General features: G+C 47.1%; 17 non-coding genes and 37 pseudogenes across 17 annotated transcripts; all 54 read left to right on the top strand.

Annotated features, from left to right (window-relative positions):
- The first annotated feature begins 6 nt into the window (after positions 1-6).
- Positions 7-125, top strand: LOC138454893 (5S ribosomal RNA). Its single transcript, XR_011261551.1, has one exon. It is a non-coding gene; the product is annotated as a 5S ribosomal RNA (ribosomal RNA).
- Positions 126-231: 106 nt separating this feature from the next.
- LOC138462894 (5S ribosomal RNA) lies at positions 232-350 on the top strand. The gene has a single exon (XR_011265481.1). It is a non-coding gene; the product is annotated as a 5S ribosomal RNA (ribosomal RNA).
- A 106-nt stretch (positions 351-456) lies between these two features.
- On the top strand, positions 457-565 carry LOC138459668 (5S ribosomal RNA; annotated as a pseudogene).
- A 106-nt stretch (positions 566-671) lies between these two features.
- Positions 672-790, top strand: LOC138456163 (5S ribosomal RNA; annotated as a pseudogene).
- Positions 791-896: 106 nt separating this feature from the next.
- Positions 897-1015, top strand: LOC138454080 (5S ribosomal RNA). Its single transcript, XR_011260773.1, has one exon. It is a non-coding gene; the product is annotated as a 5S ribosomal RNA (ribosomal RNA).
- A 464-nt stretch (positions 1016-1479) lies between these two features.
- Positions 1480-1598, top strand: LOC138456486 (5S ribosomal RNA; annotated as a pseudogene).
- A 106-nt stretch (positions 1599-1704) lies between these two features.
- On the top strand, positions 1705-1813 carry LOC138459675 (5S ribosomal RNA; annotated as a pseudogene).
- Positions 1814-2467: 654 nt separating this feature from the next.
- On the top strand, positions 2468-2586 carry LOC138462905 (5S ribosomal RNA). Its single transcript, XR_011265492.1, has one exon. It is a non-coding gene; the product is annotated as a 5S ribosomal RNA (ribosomal RNA).
- A 97-nt stretch (positions 2587-2683) lies between these two features.
- Positions 2684-2792, top strand: LOC138456034 (5S ribosomal RNA; annotated as a pseudogene).
- A 106-nt stretch (positions 2793-2898) lies between these two features.
- Positions 2899-3007, top strand: LOC138456360 (5S ribosomal RNA; annotated as a pseudogene).
- A 106-nt stretch (positions 3008-3113) lies between these two features.
- Positions 3114-3222, top strand: LOC138458168 (5S ribosomal RNA; annotated as a pseudogene).
- A 464-nt stretch (positions 3223-3686) lies between these two features.
- On the top strand, positions 3687-3805 carry LOC138455999 (5S ribosomal RNA; annotated as a pseudogene).
- A 323-nt stretch (positions 3806-4128) lies between these two features.
- Positions 4129-4247, top strand: LOC138455219 (5S ribosomal RNA). Its single transcript, XR_011261860.1, has one exon. It is a non-coding gene; the product is annotated as a 5S ribosomal RNA (ribosomal RNA).
- Positions 4248-4353: 106 nt separating this feature from the next.
- On the top strand, positions 4354-4462 carry LOC138459342 (5S ribosomal RNA; annotated as a pseudogene).
- Positions 4463-4568: 106 nt separating this feature from the next.
- Positions 4569-4687, top strand: LOC138465197 (5S ribosomal RNA). The gene has a single exon (XR_011267772.1). It is a non-coding gene; the product is annotated as a 5S ribosomal RNA (ribosomal RNA).
- Positions 4688-5151: 464 nt separating this feature from the next.
- On the top strand, positions 5152-5270 carry LOC138455966 (5S ribosomal RNA; annotated as a pseudogene).
- Positions 5271-5376: 106 nt separating this feature from the next.
- LOC138455598 (5S ribosomal RNA) lies at positions 5377-5495 on the top strand (annotated as a pseudogene).
- A 106-nt stretch (positions 5496-5601) lies between these two features.
- LOC138456202 (5S ribosomal RNA) lies at positions 5602-5710 on the top strand (annotated as a pseudogene).
- Positions 5711-5817: 107 nt separating this feature from the next.
- Positions 5818-5936, top strand: LOC138455250 (5S ribosomal RNA). The gene has a single exon (XR_011261890.1). It is a non-coding gene; the product is annotated as a 5S ribosomal RNA (ribosomal RNA).
- A 464-nt stretch (positions 5937-6400) lies between these two features.
- Positions 6401-6519, top strand: LOC138455730 (5S ribosomal RNA; annotated as a pseudogene).
- A 106-nt stretch (positions 6520-6625) lies between these two features.
- On the top strand, positions 6626-6734 carry LOC138459679 (5S ribosomal RNA; annotated as a pseudogene).
- Positions 6735-6841: 107 nt separating this feature from the next.
- On the top strand, positions 6842-6960 carry LOC138454833 (5S ribosomal RNA). Its single transcript, XR_011261490.1, has one exon. It is a non-coding gene; the product is annotated as a 5S ribosomal RNA (ribosomal RNA).
- A 106-nt stretch (positions 6961-7066) lies between these two features.
- Positions 7067-7175, top strand: LOC138459858 (5S ribosomal RNA; annotated as a pseudogene).
- A 106-nt stretch (positions 7176-7281) lies between these two features.
- LOC138462904 (5S ribosomal RNA) lies at positions 7282-7400 on the top strand. The gene has a single exon (XR_011265491.1). It is a non-coding gene; the product is annotated as a 5S ribosomal RNA (ribosomal RNA).
- A 97-nt stretch (positions 7401-7497) lies between these two features.
- On the top strand, positions 7498-7606 carry LOC138456033 (5S ribosomal RNA; annotated as a pseudogene).
- A 106-nt stretch (positions 7607-7712) lies between these two features.
- On the top strand, positions 7713-7821 carry LOC138456358 (5S ribosomal RNA; annotated as a pseudogene).
- A 106-nt stretch (positions 7822-7927) lies between these two features.
- On the top strand, positions 7928-8036 carry LOC138458167 (5S ribosomal RNA; annotated as a pseudogene).
- A 464-nt stretch (positions 8037-8500) lies between these two features.
- On the top strand, positions 8501-8619 carry LOC138455998 (5S ribosomal RNA; annotated as a pseudogene).
- A 323-nt stretch (positions 8620-8942) lies between these two features.
- LOC138455217 (5S ribosomal RNA) lies at positions 8943-9061 on the top strand. Its single transcript, XR_011261858.1, has one exon. It is a non-coding gene; the product is annotated as a 5S ribosomal RNA (ribosomal RNA).
- Positions 9062-9167: 106 nt separating this feature from the next.
- LOC138459340 (5S ribosomal RNA) lies at positions 9168-9276 on the top strand (annotated as a pseudogene).
- A 106-nt stretch (positions 9277-9382) lies between these two features.
- LOC138465196 (5S ribosomal RNA) lies at positions 9383-9501 on the top strand. The gene has a single exon (XR_011267770.1). It is a non-coding gene; the product is annotated as a 5S ribosomal RNA (ribosomal RNA).
- A 464-nt stretch (positions 9502-9965) lies between these two features.
- On the top strand, positions 9966-10084 carry LOC138455965 (5S ribosomal RNA; annotated as a pseudogene).
- A 106-nt stretch (positions 10085-10190) lies between these two features.
- LOC138455597 (5S ribosomal RNA) lies at positions 10191-10309 on the top strand (annotated as a pseudogene).
- A 106-nt stretch (positions 10310-10415) lies between these two features.
- Positions 10416-10524, top strand: LOC138456201 (5S ribosomal RNA; annotated as a pseudogene).
- A 107-nt stretch (positions 10525-10631) lies between these two features.
- Positions 10632-10750, top strand: LOC138455249 (5S ribosomal RNA). Its single transcript, XR_011261889.1, has one exon. It is a non-coding gene; the product is annotated as a 5S ribosomal RNA (ribosomal RNA).
- A 464-nt stretch (positions 10751-11214) lies between these two features.
- Positions 11215-11333, top strand: LOC138455729 (5S ribosomal RNA; annotated as a pseudogene).
- Positions 11334-11439: 106 nt separating this feature from the next.
- LOC138459678 (5S ribosomal RNA) lies at positions 11440-11548 on the top strand (annotated as a pseudogene).
- A 107-nt stretch (positions 11549-11655) lies between these two features.
- Positions 11656-11764, top strand: LOC138458849 (5S ribosomal RNA; annotated as a pseudogene).
- A 106-nt stretch (positions 11765-11870) lies between these two features.
- LOC138458385 (5S ribosomal RNA) lies at positions 11871-11979 on the top strand (annotated as a pseudogene).
- Positions 11980-12443: 464 nt separating this feature from the next.
- On the top strand, positions 12444-12562 carry LOC138456191 (5S ribosomal RNA; annotated as a pseudogene).
- Positions 12563-12661: 99 nt separating this feature from the next.
- LOC138459109 (5S ribosomal RNA) lies at positions 12662-12770 on the top strand (annotated as a pseudogene).
- Positions 12771-12876: 106 nt separating this feature from the next.
- Positions 12877-12995, top strand: LOC138455309 (5S ribosomal RNA). Its single transcript, XR_011261946.1, has one exon. It is a non-coding gene; the product is annotated as a 5S ribosomal RNA (ribosomal RNA).
- A 106-nt stretch (positions 12996-13101) lies between these two features.
- Positions 13102-13210, top strand: LOC138459020 (5S ribosomal RNA; annotated as a pseudogene).
- Positions 13211-13531: 321 nt separating this feature from the next.
- Positions 13532-13650, top strand: LOC138462533 (5S ribosomal RNA). The gene has a single exon (XR_011265129.1). It is a non-coding gene; the product is annotated as a 5S ribosomal RNA (ribosomal RNA).
- A 106-nt stretch (positions 13651-13756) lies between these two features.
- Positions 13757-13875, top strand: LOC138455615 (5S ribosomal RNA; annotated as a pseudogene).
- A 106-nt stretch (positions 13876-13981) lies between these two features.
- Positions 13982-14100, top strand: LOC138455439 (5S ribosomal RNA; annotated as a pseudogene).
- Positions 14101-14554: 454 nt separating this feature from the next.
- Positions 14555-14673, top strand: LOC138458237 (5S ribosomal RNA; annotated as a pseudogene).
- A 106-nt stretch (positions 14674-14779) lies between these two features.
- Positions 14780-14888, top strand: LOC138457614 (5S ribosomal RNA; annotated as a pseudogene).
- A 106-nt stretch (positions 14889-14994) lies between these two features.
- Positions 14995-15113, top strand: LOC138461713 (5S ribosomal RNA). Its single transcript, XR_011264319.1, has one exon. It is a non-coding gene; the product is annotated as a 5S ribosomal RNA (ribosomal RNA).
- A 106-nt stretch (positions 15114-15219) lies between these two features.
- On the top strand, positions 15220-15338 carry LOC138455943 (5S ribosomal RNA; annotated as a pseudogene).
- Positions 15339-15444: 106 nt separating this feature from the next.
- On the top strand, positions 15445-15563 carry LOC138462902 (5S ribosomal RNA). Its single transcript, XR_011265490.1, has one exon. It is a non-coding gene; the product is annotated as a 5S ribosomal RNA (ribosomal RNA).
- Positions 15564-15660: 97 nt separating this feature from the next.
- Positions 15661-15779, top strand: LOC138454515 (5S ribosomal RNA). Its single transcript, XR_011261188.1, has one exon. It is a non-coding gene; the product is annotated as a 5S ribosomal RNA (ribosomal RNA).
- Positions 15780-15885: 106 nt separating this feature from the next.
- Positions 15886-15994, top strand: LOC138456325 (5S ribosomal RNA; annotated as a pseudogene).
- Positions 15995-16100: 106 nt separating this feature from the next.
- LOC138457658 (5S ribosomal RNA) lies at positions 16101-16209 on the top strand (annotated as a pseudogene).
- Positions 16210-16341: the final 132 nt, after the last annotated feature.

Below are 16341 nucleotides of genomic sequence, written 5' to 3'. Positions count from 1 at the left end.
CCCAGAGCCTACGGCCACACCACACTGAATGCGCCCCATCTCATCTGATCTTGGATGCTAAGCAGTGTCGGGCCTAGTTAGTACCTGGATGGGGGACCGCCTGGGAATACCAGGTGCTGTAGGCTTTTTTGTGCTCCAAGTTCAGGAAGTGAGCCATTTCTCAATTGCCTTTCAAAACTGCAAGGTCTAGCCGACTAGATGCTTAAAAGTACAAAACTCACTAGGCTTAGAGTCTACGGCCACACCACACTGAATGCGCCCGATCTCGTCTGATCTCGGAAGCTAAGCAGTGTCGGACCTAGTTAGTACCTGGATGGGAGACCGCCTGGGAATACCAGGTGCTGTAGGCTTTTTTGTGCTCCAAGTTCAGGAAGTGAGCCATTTCTCAATTTCCTTTCAAAACTGCAAGGTCTAGCCGACTAGATGCTTAAAAGTACAAAACTCACTAGGCCCAGAGCCTATGGCCACACCACACTTAATCCATCTGATCTCGGAAGCTAAGCAGTGTCGGGCCTAGTTAGTAGCTGGATGGAAGACCACCTGGGAATACCAGGTGCTGTAGGCTTTTTTGTGCTCCAAGTTCAGGAAGTGAGCCATTTCTCAATTGCCTTTCAAAACTGCAAGGTCTAGCCGACTAGATGCTTAAAAGTACAAAACTCAGTAGGCCCAGAGCCTACGGCCACACCACACTGAATGCGCCCGATCTCGTCTGATCTCGGAAGCTCTACAGTGTCGGGCCTAGTTAGTATCTCGATGGGAGACTGCCTGGGAATACCAGGTGCTGTAGGCTTTTTTGTGCTCCAAGTTCAGGAAGTGAGCCATTTCTCAAATGCCTTTCAAAACTGCAAGGTCTAGCCGACTAGATGCTTAAAAGTACAAAACTCAGTAGGCCCAGAGCCTACGGCCACACCACACTGAATGCGCCCGATCTCGTCTGATTTCGGAAGCTAAGCAGTGTCGGGCCTAGTTAGTATCTCGATGGGAGACCGCCTGGGAATACCAGGTGCTGTAGGCTATTTTGTGCTTCATGATTAGTAATTGCGCAACTTCTCAATTACTTTTCAAATTTGGTATGTTTCCAAAAGAATTGTATCCCGTTTTATAGCGGAAATGTTGGACAACATCATGAGGGCTGGAGCTACCTATTTACATAGAATTAGCATACAGGTAGTGTGTTCATGGGTAATGAATCGACTTTCACATGTAATGCAGTACAGAGAATATTGAGTCCTTCAAGAGGCATGAAAGAAAGCCATTATTGTTTTGATTGTTCTCTCCACCTCCCTGCAACAGAAACAGGATGGATGGATTAAAGTTATCCTACCAGACATAGGAGTCCTGAATGGGCCCACCAGTCTTATATATCTCGCCTGATCGAGCGCTGATCGAGCGATGAGCCTGGTATCATGTTGCAAGTGGCTGCATGGCTTAGCTTACTAAATGCAAATGCATAAGAGTAATATTCTTAGCATTTCTAGAACTTATGGCCACACCACATTGAATGCGCCCGATCTTGTCTGATTTCGGAAGCTAAGCAGTGTCGGGCCTAGTTAGTACCTGGATGGGAGAGCGCCTGGGAATACCAGGTGCTGTAGGCTTTTTTGTGCTCCAAGTTCAGGAAGTGAGCCATTTCTCAATTGCCTTTCAAAACTGCAAGGTCTAGCCGACTAGATGCTTAAAAGTACAAATCTCACTAGGCCCAGAGCCTACGGCCACACCACACTGAATGCGTCTGATCTTGGTTGCTAAGCAGTGTCGGGCCTAGTTAGTACCTGGATGGGAGACCGCCTGGGAATACCAGGTGCTGTAGGTTATTTTGTGCTCCATGATTAGTAATTGCGCAACTTCTCAATTACTTTTCAAATTTGGTATGTTTCCAAAATAAATTTATCCCGTTTTATAGCGGAAATGTTGGACAACATCATGAGGGCTGGAGCTACCTATTTACATAGAATTAGCATACAGGTACTGTGTTCATGGGTAATAAATCGACTTTCACATGTAATGCAGTACAGAGAATATTGAGTCCTTCAAGAGGCATGAAAGAAAGCCATTATTGTGTTGATTGTTCTCTCCACCTCCCTGCAACAGAAACAGGATGGATGGATTAAAGTTATCCTACCAGACATAGGAGTCCTGAATGGGCCCACCAGTCTTATATATCTCGCCTGATCGAGCGCTGATCGAGCGATGAGCGTGGTATCATGTTGCAAGTGGCTGCATGGCTTAGCTCACTAAATTCAAATGCATAAGAGTAATATTCTTAGCATTTCTAGAGCCTACGGCCACACCACACTGAATGCTCCTGATCTGTTAGTACCTGGATGGGAGACCGCCTGGGAATACCATGTGCTGTAGGCTTTTTTGTACTCCAAGTTCAGGAAGTGAGCCATTTCTCAATTGCCTTTCAAAACTGCAAGGTCTAGCCGACTAGATGCTTAAAAGTACAAAACTCGCTAAGCCCAGAGCCTACGGCCACACCACACTGAATGCGCCCGATCTCGTCTGATCTCGGAAGCTAAGCAGTGTCGGTCCTAGTTAGTACCTGGATGGGAGACCGCCTGGGAATACCAGGTGCTGTAGGCTTTTTTGTGCAGGAAGTGAGCCATTTCTCAATTGCCTTTCAAAACTGCAAGGTCTAGCTGACTAGATGCTTAAAAGTACAAAACTCACTAGGCTCTGAGTCTACGGCCACACCACACTGAATGCGCCTGATCTCAGAAGCTAAGCAGTGTCGGGCCTAGTTAGTACCTGGATGGGAGACCGCCTGGGAATACCAGGTGCTGTAGGCTTTTTTGTGCTCCAAGTTCAGGAAGTGAGCCATTTCTCAATTGCCTTTCAAAACTGCAAGGTCTAGCCGACTAGATGCTTAAAAGTACAAAACTCACTAGGCCCAGAGCCTACGGCCACACCACACTGAATGCGCCCGATCTCAGAAGCTAAGCAGTGTCGGGCCTAGTTAGTACCTGGATGGGAGACCGCCTGGGAATACCAGGTGCTGTAGGCTTTTTTGTGCTCCAAGTTCAGGAAGTGAGCCATTTCTCAATTGCCTTTCAAAACTGCAATATCTAGCCGACTAGATGCCTAAAAGTACAAAACTCACTAGTCCCAGAGCCTACGGCCATACCACACTGAATGCGCCCGATCTCGGAAGCTAAGCAGTGTCAGGCCTAGTTAGTACCTGGATGGGAGTCCACCTGGTAATACCAGGTGCTGTAGGCTATTTTGTGCTCCATGATTAGTAATTGCGCAACTTCTCAATTACTTTTCAAATCTGGTATGTTTCCAAAATAATTGTATCCCGTTTTATAGCGGAAATGTTGGACAACATCATGAGGGCTGGAGCTACCTATTTACATAGAATTAGCATACAGGTAGTGTGTTCATGGGTAATAAATCAACTTTCACATGTAATGCAGTACAGAGAATATTGAGTCCTTCAAGAGGCATGAAAGAAAGCCATTATTGTTTTGATTGTTCTCTCCACCTCCCTGCAACAGAAACAGGATGGATGGATTAAAGTTATCCTACCAGACATAGGAGTCCTGAATGGGCCCACCAGTCTTATATATCTCGCCTGATCGAGCGCTGATCGAGCGATGAGCCTGGTATCATGTTGCAAGTGGCTGCATGGCTTAGCTTACTAAATGCAAATGCATAAGAGTAATATTCTTAGCATTTCTAGAGCTTATGGCCACACCACACTGAATGCGCCTGATCTCGTCTGATCTTGGAAGCTAAGCAGTGTCAGGCCTAGTTAGTACCTGGATGGGAGACTGCTTGGGAATACCAGGTGCTGTAGGCTTTTTTTGTGCTGCAAGTTCAGGAAGTGAGCCATTTCTCTATTGCCTTTCAAAACTGCAAGGTCTAGCCGACTAGATGCTTAAAAGTACAAAACTCACTAGGTCCAGAGCCTACGGCCACACCACACTGAATGCGTCTGATCTTGGTTGCTAAGCAGTGTCGAGCCTAGTTAGTACCTGGATGGGAAACCGCCTGGGAATACCAGGTGCTGTAGGCTTTTTTTGTGCTCCAAGTTCAGGAAGTGAGCCATTTCTCAATTGCCTTTCAAAACTGCAAGGTCTAGCCGACTAGATGCTTAAAAGTACAAAACTCACTAGGCCCAGAGCCTAAGGCCACACCACACTGAATGCGCCCGATCTCGTCTGATCTCGGAAGCTAAGCAGTGTCGGGCCTAGTTAGTAGCTGGTTGGGAGACCGCCCGGGAATACCAGGTGCTGTAGGCTTTTTTGTGCTCCAAGTTCAGGAAGTGAGCCATTTCTCAATTGCCTTGCAAAACTGCAAGGTCTAGACGACTAGATGCTTAAAAGTACAACACTCACTAGGCCCAGAGCCTACGGCCACACCACACTGAATTCGTCTGATCTCAGAAGCTAAACAGTGTCGGGACTAGTTAGTACCTGGATGGGAGACCACCTGGGAATACCAGGTGCTGTAGGCTTTTTTGTGCTCCAAGTTCAGGAAGTGAGCCATTTCTCAATTGCCTTTCAAAACTGCAAGGTCTAGCCGACTAGATGCTTAAAAGTACAAAACTCACTAGGCCCAGAGCCTACGGCCACACCACACTGAATGCGCCCGATCTCGTCGGATCTCGGAAGCTAAGCAGTGTCGGGCCTAGTTAGTACATGGATGGGAGACCGCCTGGGAATACCAGGTGCTGTAGGTTATTTTGTGCTCCATGATTAGTAATTGCGCAACTTCTCAATTACTTTTCATATTTGGTATGTTTCCAAAATAATTGTATCCCGTTTTATAGCGGAAATGTTGGACAACATCATGAGGGCTGGAGCTACCTATTTACATAGAATTAGCATACAGGTAGTGTGTTCATGGGTAACAAATCGACTTTCACATGTAATGCAGTACAGAGAATATTGAGTCCTTCAAGAGGCATGAAAGAAAGCCATTATTGTGTTGATTGTTCTCTCCACCTCCCTGCAACAGAAACAGGATGGATGGATTAAAGTTATCCTACCAGACATAGGAGTCCTGAATGGGCCCACCAGTCTTATATATCTCGCCTGATCGAGCGCTGATCGAGCGATGAGCGTGGTATCATGCTGCAAGTGGCTGCATGGCTTAGCTTACTAAATGCAAATGCATAATAGTAATATTCTTAGCGTTTCTAGAGCCTACGGCCACACCACACTGAATGCGCCCGATCTCGTCTGATCTCAGAAGCTAAGCAGTGTCGGGCCTAGTTAGTCCCTGGATGGTAGACCGCCTGGGAATACCAGATGCTGTAGGCTTTTTTGTGCTCCAAGTTCAGGAAGTGAGCCATTTCTCAATTGCCTTTCAAAACTGCAAGGTCTAGCCGACTAGATGCTTAAAAGTACAAAACTCACTAGTCCCAGAGCCTACGGCCACACCACACTGAATGTGCCCGATCTTGTCTGATCTCGGAAGCTAAGCAGTGTCAGGCCTAGTTAATACCTGGATGGGAGACCACCTGGGAATACCAGGTGCTGTAGGCTTTTTTGTGCTCCAAGTTCAGGAAGTGAGCCATTTCTCAATTGCCTTTCAAAACTGCAAGGTCTAGCCGACTAGATGCTTAAAAGTACAAAACTCACTATGCCCAGAGCCTACGGCCTCACCACACTGAATGCGCCTGATCTCAGAAGCTAAGCAGTGTCGGGCCTAGTTAGTACCTGGATGGGAGACCGCCTGGGAATACCAGGTGCTGTAGGCTTTTTTTGTGCTCCAAGTTCAGGAAGTGAGCCATTTCTCAATTGCCTTTCAAAACTGCAAGGTCTAGCCGACTAGATGCTTAAAAGTACAAAACTCACTAGGCCCAGAGCCTAAGGCCACACCACACTGAATGCGCCCGATCTCGTCTGATCTCGGAAGCTAAGCAGTGTCAGGCCTAGTTAGTACCTGGATGGGAGACCGCCTGGGAATACCAGGTGCTGTAGGTTATTTTGTGCTCCATGATTAGTAATTGCGCAACTTCTCAATTACTTTTCAAATTTGGTATGTTTCCAAAATAATTGTATCCCGTTTTATAGCGGAAATGTTGGACAACATCATGAGGGCTGGAGCTACCTATTTACATAGAATTAGCATACAGGTAGTGTGTTCATGGGTAATAAATCGACTTTCACATGTAATGCAGTACAGAGAATATTGAGTCCTTCAAGAGGCATGAGAGAAAGCCATTATTGTTTTGATTGTTCTCTCCACCTCCCTGCAACAGAAACAGGATGGATGGATTAAAGTTATCCTACCAGACATAGGAGTCCTGAATGGGCCCACCAGTCTTATATATCTCGCCTGATCAAGCGCTGATCGAGCGATGAGCCTGGTATCATGTTGCAAGTGGCTGCATGGCTTAGCTTACTAAATGCAAATGCATAAGAGTAATATTCTTAGCATTTTTAGAGCTTATGGCCACACCACACTGAATGCGCCCGATCTTGTCTGATCTTGGAAGCTAAGCAGTGTCAGGCCTAGTTAGTACCTGGATGGGAGACCGCCTGGGAATACCAGGTGCTGTAGGCTTTTTTGTGCTGCAAGTTCAGGAAGTGAGCCATTTCTCTATTGCCTTTCAAAACTGCAAGGTCTAGCCGACTAGATGCTTAAAAGTACAAAACTTACTAGGTCCAGAGCCTACGGCCACACCACACTGAATGTGTCTGATCTTGGTTGCTAAGCAGTGTCGGGCCTAGTTAGTACCTGGATGGGAGACCGCCTGGGAATACCAGGTGCTGTAGGCTTTTTTTGTACTCCAAGTTCAGGAAGTGAGCCATTTCTCAATTGCCTTTCAAAACTGCAAGGTCTAGCTGACTAGATGCTTAAAAGTACAAAACTCACTAGGCCCAGAGCCTACGGCCACACCACACTGAATGCGCCCGATCTCGTCTGATCTCGGAAGCTAAGCAGTGTTGCGCCTAGTTAGTACCTGGATGGGAGACCGCCTGGGAATACCTAGTGCTGTAGGCTTTTTTGTGCTCCAAGTTCAGGAAGTGAGCCATTTCTCTATTGCCTTTCAAAACTGCAAGGTCTAGCTGACTAGATGCTTAAAAGTACAAAACTCACTAGGCCCAGAGCCTATGGCCGCACCACACTGAATGCGTCTGATCTCGGAAGCTAAGCAGTATCGGGCCGAGTTAGTACCTGGATGGGAGACCGCCTGGGAATACCAGATGCTGTAGGCTTTTTTGTACTCCAAGTTCAGGAAGTGAGCCATTTCTCAATTGCCTTTCAAAACTGCAAGGTCTAGCCGACTAGATGCTTAAAAGTACAAAACTCGCTAAGCCCAGAGCCTACGGCCACACCACACTGAATGCGCCCGATCTCGTCTGATCTCGGAAGCTAAGCAGTGTCGGTCCTAGTTAGTACCTGGATGGGAGACCGCCTGGGAATACCAGGTGCTGTAGGCTTTTTTGTGCAGGAAGTGAGCCATTTCTCAATTGCCTTTCAAAACTGCAAGGTCTAGCTGACTAGATGCTTAAAAGTACAAAACTCACTAGGCTCTGAGTCTACGGCCACACCACACTGAATGCGCCTGATCTCAGAAGCTAAGCAGTGTCGGGCCTAGTTAGTACCTGGATGGGAGACCGCCTGGGAATACCAGGTGCTGTAGGCTTTTTTGTGCTCCAAGTTCAGGAAGTGAGCCATTTCTCAATTGCCTTTCAAAACTGCAAGGTCTAGCCGACTAGATGCTTAAAAGTACAAAACTCACTAGGCCCAGAGCCTACGGCCACACCACACTGAATGCGCCCGATCTCAGAAGCTAAGCAGTGTCGGGCCTAGTTAGTACCTGGATGGGAGACCGCCTGGGAATACCAGGTGCTGTAGGCTTTTTTGTGCTCCAAGTTCAGGAAGTGAGCCATTTCTCAATTGTCTTTCAAAACTGCAATATCTAGCCGACTAGATGCCTAAAAGTACAAAACTCACTAGTCCCAGAGCCTACGGCCATACCACACTGAATGCGCCCGATCTCGGAAGCTAAGCAGTGTCAGGCCTAGTTAGTACCTGGATGGGAGTCCACCTGGTAATACCAGGTGCTGTAGGCTATTTTGTGCTCCATGATTAGTAATTGCGCAACTTCTCAATTACTTTTCAAATCTGGTATGTTTCCAAAATAATTGTATCCCGTTTTATAGCGGAAATGTTGGACAACATCATGAGGGCTGGAGCTACCTATTTACATAGAATTAGCATACAGGTAGTGTGTTCATGGGTAATAAATCAACTTTCACATGTAATGCAGTACAGAGAATATTGAGTCCTTCAAGAGGCATGAAAGAAAGCCATTATTGTTTTGATTGTTCTCTCCACCTCCCTGCAACAGAAACAGGATGGATGGATTAAAGTTATCCTACCAGACATAGGAGTCCTGAATGGGCCCACCAGTCTTATATATCTCGCCTGATCGAGCGCTGATCGAGCGATGAGCCTGGTATCATGTTGCAAGTGGCTGCATGGCTTAGCTTACTAAATGCAAATGCATAAGAGTAATATTCTTAGCATTTCTAGAGCTTATGGCCACACCACACTGAATGCGCCTGATCTCGTCTGATCTTGGAAGCTAAGCAGTGTCAGGCCTAGTTAGTACCTGGATGGGAGACTGCTTGGGAATACCAGGTGCTGTAGGCTTTTTTTGTGCTGCAAGTTCAGGAAGTGAGCCATTTCTCTATTGCCTTTCAAAACTGCAAGGTCTAGCCGACTAGATGCTTAAAAGTACAAAACTCACTAGGTCCAGAGCCTACGGCCACACCACACTGAATGCGTCTGATCTTGGTTGCTAAGCAGTGTCGAGCCTAGTTAGTACCTGGATGGGAAACCGCCTGGGAATACCAGGTGCTGTAGGCTTTTTTTGTGCTCCAAGTTCAGGAAGTGAGCCATTTCTCAATTGCCTTTCAAAACTGCAAGGTCTAGCCGACTAGATGCTTAAAAGTACAAAACTCACTAGGCCCAGAGCCTAAGGCCACACCACACTGAATGCGCCCGATCTCGTCTGATCTCGGAAGCTAAGCAGTGTCGGGCCTAGTTAGTAGCTGGTTGGGAGACCGCCCGGGAATACCAGGTGCTGTAGGCTTTTTTGTGCTCCAAGTTCAGGAAGTGAGCCATTTCTCAATTGCCTTGCAAAACTGCAAGGTCTAGACGACTAGATGCTTAAAAGTACAACACTCACTAGGCCCAGAGCCTACGGCCACACCACACTGAATTCGTCTGATCTCAGAAGCTAAACAGTGTCGGGACTAGTTAGTACCTGGATGGGAGACCACCTGGGAATACCAGGTGCTGTAGGCTTTTTTGTGCTCCAAGTTCAGGAAGTGAGCCATTTCTCAATTGCCTTTCAAAACTGCAAGGTCTAGCCGACTAGATGCTTAAAAGTACAAAACTCACTAGGCTCAGAGCCTACGGCCACACCACACTGAATGCGCCCGATCTCGTCGGATCTCGGAAGCTAAGCAGTGTCGGGCCTAGTTAGTACATGGATGGGAGACCGCCTGGGAATACCAGGTGCTGTAGGTTATTTTGTGCTCCATGATTAGTAATTGCGCAACTTCTCAATTACTTTTCATATTTGGTATGTTTCCAAAATAATTGTATCCCGTTTTATAGCGGAAATGTTGGACAACATCATGAGGGCTGGAGCTACCTATTTACATAGAATTAGCATACAGGTAGTGTGTTCATGGGTAACAAATCGACTTTCACATGTAATGCAGTACAGAGAATATTGAGTCCTTCAAGAGGCATGAAAGAAAGCCATTATTGTGTTGATTGTTCTCTCCACCTCCCTGCAACAGAAACAGGATGGATGGATTAAAGTTATCCTACCAGACATAGGAGTCCTGAATGGGCCCACCAGTCTTATATATCTCGCCTGATCGAGCGCTGATCGAGCGATGAGCGTGGTATCATGCTGCAAGTGGCTGCATGGCTTAGCTTACTAAATGCAAATGCATAATAGTAATATTCTTAGCGTTTCTAGAGCCTACGGCCACACCACACTGAATGCGCCCGATCTCGTCTGATCTCAGAAGCTAAGCAGTGTCGGGCCTAGTTAGTCCCTGGATGGTAGACCGCCTGGGAATACCAGATGCTGTAGGCTTTTTTGTGCTCCAAGTTCAGGAAGTGAGCCATTTCTCAATTGCCTTTCAAAACTGCAAGGTCTAGCCGACTAGATGCTTAAAAGTACAAAACTCACTAGTCCCAGAGCCTACGGCCACACCACACTGAATGTGCCCGATCTTGTCTGATCTCGGAAGCTAAGCAGTGTCAGGCCTAGTTAATACCTGGATGGGAGACCACCTGGGAATACCAGGTGCTGTAGGCTTTTTTGTGCTCCAAGTTCAGGAAGTGAGCCATTTCTCAATTGCCTTTCAAAACTGCAAGGTCTAGCCGACTAGATGCTTAAAAGTACAAAACTCACTATGCCCAGAGCCTACGGCCTCACCACACTGAATGCGCCTGATCTCAGAAGCTAAGCAGTGTCGGGCCTAGTTAGTACCTGGATGGGAGACCGCCTGGGAATACCAGGTGCTGTAGGCTTTTTTTGTGCTCCAAGTTCAGGAAGTGAGCCATTTCTCAATTGCCTTTCAAAACTGCAAGGTCTAGCCGACTAGATGCTTAAAAGTACAAAACTCACTAGGCCCAGAGCCTAAGGCCACACCACACTGAATGCGCCCGATCTCGTCTGATCTCGGAAGCTAAGCAGTGTCAGGCCTAGTTAGTACCTGGATGGGAGACCGCCTGGGAATACCAGGTGCTGTAGGTTATTTTGTGCTCCATGATTAGTAATTGCGCAACTTCTCAATTACTTTTCAAATTTGGTATGTTTCCAAAATAATTGTATCCCGTTTTATAGCGGAAATGTTGGACAACATCATGAGGGCTGGAGCTACCTATTTACATAGAATTAGCATACAGGTAGTGTGTTCATGGGTAATAAATCGACTTTCACATGTAATGCAGTACAGAGAATATTGAGTCCTTCAAGAGGCATGAGAGAAAGCCATTATTGTTTTGATTGTTCTCTCCACCTCCCTGCAACAGAAACAGGATGGATGGATTAAAGTTATCCTACCAGACATAGGAGTCCTGAATGGGCCCACCAGTCTTATATATCTCGCCTGATCAAGCGCTGATCGAGCGATGAGCCTGGTATCATGTTGCAAGTGGCTGCATGGCTTAGCTTACTAAATGCAAATGCATAAGAGTAATATTCTTAGCATTTTTAGAGCTTATGGCCACACCACACTGAATGCGCCCGATCTTGTCTGATCTTGGAAGCTAAGCAGTGTCAGGCCTAGTTAGTACCTGGATGGGAGACCGCCTGGGAATACCAGGTGCTGTAGGCTTTTTTGTGCTGCAAGTTCAGGAAGTGAGCCATTTCTCTATTGCCTTTCAAAACTGCAAGGTCTAGCCGACTAGATGCTTAAAAGTACAAAACTTACTAGGTCCAGAGCCTACGGCCACACCACACTGAATGTGTCTGATCTTGGTTGCTAAGCAGTGTCGGGCCTAGTTAGTACCTGGATGGGAGACCGCCTGGGAATACCAGGTGCTGTAGGCTTTTTTTGTGCTCCAAGTTCAGGAAGTGAGCCATTTCTCAATTGCCTTTCAAAACTGCAAGGTCTAGCCGACTAGATGCTTAAAAGTACAAAACTCACTAGGCCCAGAGCCTAAGGCCACACCACACTGAATGCGCCTGATCTCGGAAGCTAAGCAGTGTCGGGCCTAGTTAGTACCTGGATGGGAGACCGCCTGGGAATACCAGGTGCTGTAGGATTTTTTGTGCTCCAAGTTCAGGAAGTGAGCCATTTCTCAATTGCCTTTCAAAACTGCAAGGTCTAGCCGACTAGATGCTTAAAAGTACAACACTCACTAGGCCCAGAGCCTACGGCCACACCACACTGAATTCGTCTGATCTCGGAAGCTAAGCAGTGTCGGGCCTAGTTAGTACCTGGATGGGAGACCGCCTGGGAATACCAGGTGCTGTAGGTTATTTTGTGCTCCATGATTAGTAATTGCGCAACTTCTCAATTACTTTTCAAATTTGGTATGTTTCCAAGATAATTGTATCCCGTTTTATAGCGGAAATGTTGGACAACATCATGAGGGCTGGAGCTACCTATTTACATAGAATTAGCATACAGGTAGTGTGTTCATGGGTAATAAATCGACTTTCACATGTAATGCAGTACAGAGAATATTGAGTCCTTCAAGAGGCATGAAAGAAAGCCATTATTAAGTTGATTGTTCTCTCCACCTCCCTGCAACAGAAACAGGATGGATGGATTAAAGTTATCCTACCAGACATAGGAGTCCTGAATGGGCCCACCAGTCTTATATATCTCGCCTGATCGAGCGCTGATCGAGCGATGAGCGTGGGATCATGTTGCAAGTGGCTGCATGGCTTAGCTCACTAAATGCAAATGCATAAGAGTAATATTCTTAGCATTTCTAGAGCCTACGGCCACACCACACTGAATGCGCCCGATCTTGTCTGATCTCAGAAGCTAAGCAGTGTCAGGCTTAGTTAGTACCTGGATGGGAGACTGCCTGGGAATACCGGGTGCTGTAGGCTTTCTTGTGCTCCAAGTTCAGGAAGTGAGCCATTTCTCAATTGCCTTTCAAAACTGCAAGGTCTAGCCGACTAGATGCTTAAAAGTACAAAACTCACTAGGCCTACGGCCACACCGCACTGAATGCGCCTGATCTCGGAAGCTAAGCAGTGTCGGTTCTCGTTAGTACCTGGATGGGAGACCGCCTGGGAATACCAGGTGCTGTAGGCTTTTTTGTACTCCAAGTTCAGGAAGTGAGCCATTTCTCAATTGCCTTTCAAAACTGCAAGGTCTAGCCGACTAGATGCTTAAAAGTATAAAACTCACTAGGCCCAGAGCCTACGGCCACACCACACTGAATGCGCCCGATCTCATCTGATCTCGGAGGTTAAGCAGTGTCGGTCCTAGTTAGTACCTCGATGGGAGACGGCCTGGGAATACCAGGTGCTGTAGGCTTTTTTGTGCTCCAAGTTCAGGAAGTGAGCCATTTCTCAATTGCCTTTCAAAACTGCAAGGTCTAGCTGACTAGATGCTTAAAAGTACAAAGCTCACTAGGCCCAGAGCCTACGGCCACACCACACTGAATGCGTCTGATCTCGGAAGCTAAGCAGTGTCGGGCCTAGTTAGTACGTGGATGGGAGACTGCCTGGGAATACCAGGTGCTGTAGGCTTTTTTGTGCTCCAAGTTCAGGAAGTGAGCCATTTCTCTATTGCCTTTCAAAACTGCAAGGTCTAGCCGACTAGATGCTTAAAAGTACAAAACTCACTAGGCCCAGAGCCTATGGCCACACCACACTGAATGGGCCCGATCTCAGAAGCTAAGCAGTGTCAGGCCTAGTTAGTACCTGGATGGGAGACGGCCTGGGAATACCAGGTGCTGTAGGCTTTTTTGTGCTCCAAGTTCAGGAAGTGAGCCATTTCTCAATTGCCTTTCAAAACTGCAAGGTCTAGCCGACTAGATGCTTAAAAGTACAAAACTCACTAGGCCCAGAGCCTACGGCCACACCACACTGAATGCGCCCGATCTCATCTGATCTCGGAAGCTAAGCAGTGTCAGGCCTAGTTAGTACCTGGATGGGAGACCGCCTGGGAATACCAGGTGCTGTAGGCTTTTTTGTGCTCCAAGTTCAGGAAGTGCGCCATTTTTCAATTGCCTTTCAAAACTGCAAGGTCTAGCCGACTAGATGCTTAAAAGTACAAAACTCACTAGGACCAGAGCCTAAGGCCACACCACACTGAATGCTCCCGATCTCGTCTGATCTCAGAAGCTAAGCAGTGTCAGGCCTAGTTAGTACCTGGATGGGAGACCGCCTGGGAATACCAGGTGCTGTAGGCTTTTTTGTGCTCCAAGTTCAGGAAGTGAGCCATTTCTCAATTGACTTTCAAAACTGCAAGGTCTAGCCGACTAGATTCTTAAAAGTACAAAACTCACTAGGCCCAGAGCCTACAGCCACACCACACTGAATGCACCCGATCTCGTCTGATCTTGGAAGCTAAGCAGTGTCGGGCTTAGTTAGTACCTGGATGGGACACTGCCTGGGAATACCAGGTGCTGTAGACTTTTTTGTGCTCCAAGTTCAGGAAGTGAGCCATTTCTCAATTGCCTTTCAAATTTGGTATGTTTCCAAAATAATTGTATAGCGGAAATGTTGGACAACATCATGAGGGCTGGAGCTACCTATTTACATAGAATTAGCATACAGGTAGTGTGTTCATGGGTAACAAATCGACTTTCACATGTAATGCAGTACAGAGAATATTGAGTCCTTCAAGAGGCATGAAAGAAAGCCATTATTGTGTTGATTGTTCTCTCCACCTCCCTGCAACAGAAACAGGATGGATGGATTAAAGTTATCCTACCAGACATAGGAGTCCCGAATGGGCCCACCAGTCTTATATATCTCGCCTGATCGAGCGCTGATCGAGCGATGAGCGTGGTATCATGCTGCAAGTGGCTGCATGGCTTAGCTTACTAAATGCAAATGCATAAGAGTAATATTCTTAGCATTCCTAGAGCGTACGGCCACACCACACTGAATGTCCCTGATCTTGTCTGATCTCGGAAGCTAAGCAATGTCAGGCCTAGTTAATACCTGGATGGGAGACCACCTGGGAATACCAGGTGCTGTAGGCTTTTTTGTGCTCCAAGTTCAGGAAGTGAGCCATTTCTCTATTGCCTTTCAAAACTGCAAGGTCTAGCCGACTAGATGCTTAAAAGTGCAAAACTCACTAGGCCCAGAGCCTACGGCCACACCACACTGAATGCGCCCGATCTCAGAAGCTAAGCAGGGTCGGGCCTAGTTAGTACCTGGATGGGAGACCGCCTGGGAATACCAGGTGCTGTAGGCTTTTTTGTACTCCAAGTTCAGGAAGTGAGCCATTTCTCAATTGCCTTTCAAAATTGCAAGGTCTAGCTGACTAGATGCTTAAAAGTACAAAACTCACTAGGCCCAGAGCCTATGGCCACACCACACTGAATGCGCCCGATCTCGTCTGATCTCGGAAGCTAAGCAGTGTCGGGCCTAGTTAGTACCTGGATGGGGGACCGCCTGGGAATACCAGGTGCTGTAGGCTTTTTTGTGCTCCAAGTTCAGGAAGTGAGCCATTTCTCAATTGCCTTTCAAAACTACAAGGTCTAGCTGACTAGATGCTTAAAAGTACAAAACTCACTAGGCCCAGAGCCTACGGCCACACCACACTGAATGCGCCCGATCTCGTCTGATTTTGGAAGCTAAGCAGTGTCAGGCCTAGTTGGTACCTGGATGGGACACCGCCTGGGAATACCAGGTGCTGTAGGCTTTTTTGTACTCCAAGTTCAGGAAGTGAGCCATTTCTCAATTGCCTTTCAAAACTGCAAGGTCTAGCCGACAAGATGCTTAAAAGTACAAAACTCGCTAAGCCCAGAGCCTACGGCCACACCACACTGAATGCGCCCGATCTCGTCTGATCTCGGAAGCTAAGCAGTGTCGGTCCTAGTTAGTACCTGGATGGGAGACCGCCTGGGAATACCAGGTGCTGTAGGCTTTTTTGTGCAGGAAGTGAGCCATTTCTCAATTGCCTTTCAAAACCTCAAGGTCTAGCTGACTAGATGCTTAAAAGTACAAAACTCACTAGGCTCTGAGTCTACGGCCACACCACACTGAATGCGCCTGATCTCGTCTGATCTCAGAAGCTAAGCAGTGTCGGGCCTAGTTAGTACCTGGATGGGAGACAGCCTGGGAATACCAGGTGCTGTAGGCTTTTTTGTGCTCCAAGTTCAGGAAGTGAGCCATTTCTCAATTGCCTTTCAAAACTGCAAGGTCTAGCCGACTAGATGCTTAAAAGTACAAAACTCACTAGGCCCAGAGCCTACGGCCACACCACACTGAATGCGCCCGATCTCGGAAGCTAAGCAGTATCGGGCCTAGTTAGTACCTGGATGGGAGACCGCCTGGGAATACCAGGTGCTGTAGGCTTTTTTGTGCTCCAAGTTCAGGAAGTGAGCCATTTCTCAATTGCCTTTCAAAACTGCAATATCTAGCCGACTAGATGCCTAAAAGTACAAAACTCACTAGTCCCAGAGCCTACGGCCATACCACACTGAATGCACCCGATCTCGGAAGCTAAGCAGTGTCAGGCCTAGTTAGTACCTGGATGGGAGTCCACCTGGTAATACCAGGTGCTGTAGGCTATTTTGTGCTCCATGATTAGTAATTGCGCAACTTCTCAATTACTTTTCAAATCTGGTATGTTTCCAAAATAATTGTATCCCGTTTTATAGCGGAAATGTTGGACAACATCATGAGGGCTGGAGCTACCTATT

This window comes from Ambystoma mexicanum, chromosome 4p, assembly GCF_040938575.1.
Source record: "Ambystoma mexicanum isolate Mex_15411 chromosome 4p, UKY_AmexF1_1, whole genome shotgun sequence".
Lineage (NCBI taxonomy): Eukaryota > Metazoa > Chordata > Amphibia > Caudata > Ambystomatidae > Ambystoma > Ambystoma mexicanum.
The sequence above is the reverse complement of the archived record's forward strand: the minus strand, read 5'-3'. Positions and strand labels throughout refer to the sequence as shown.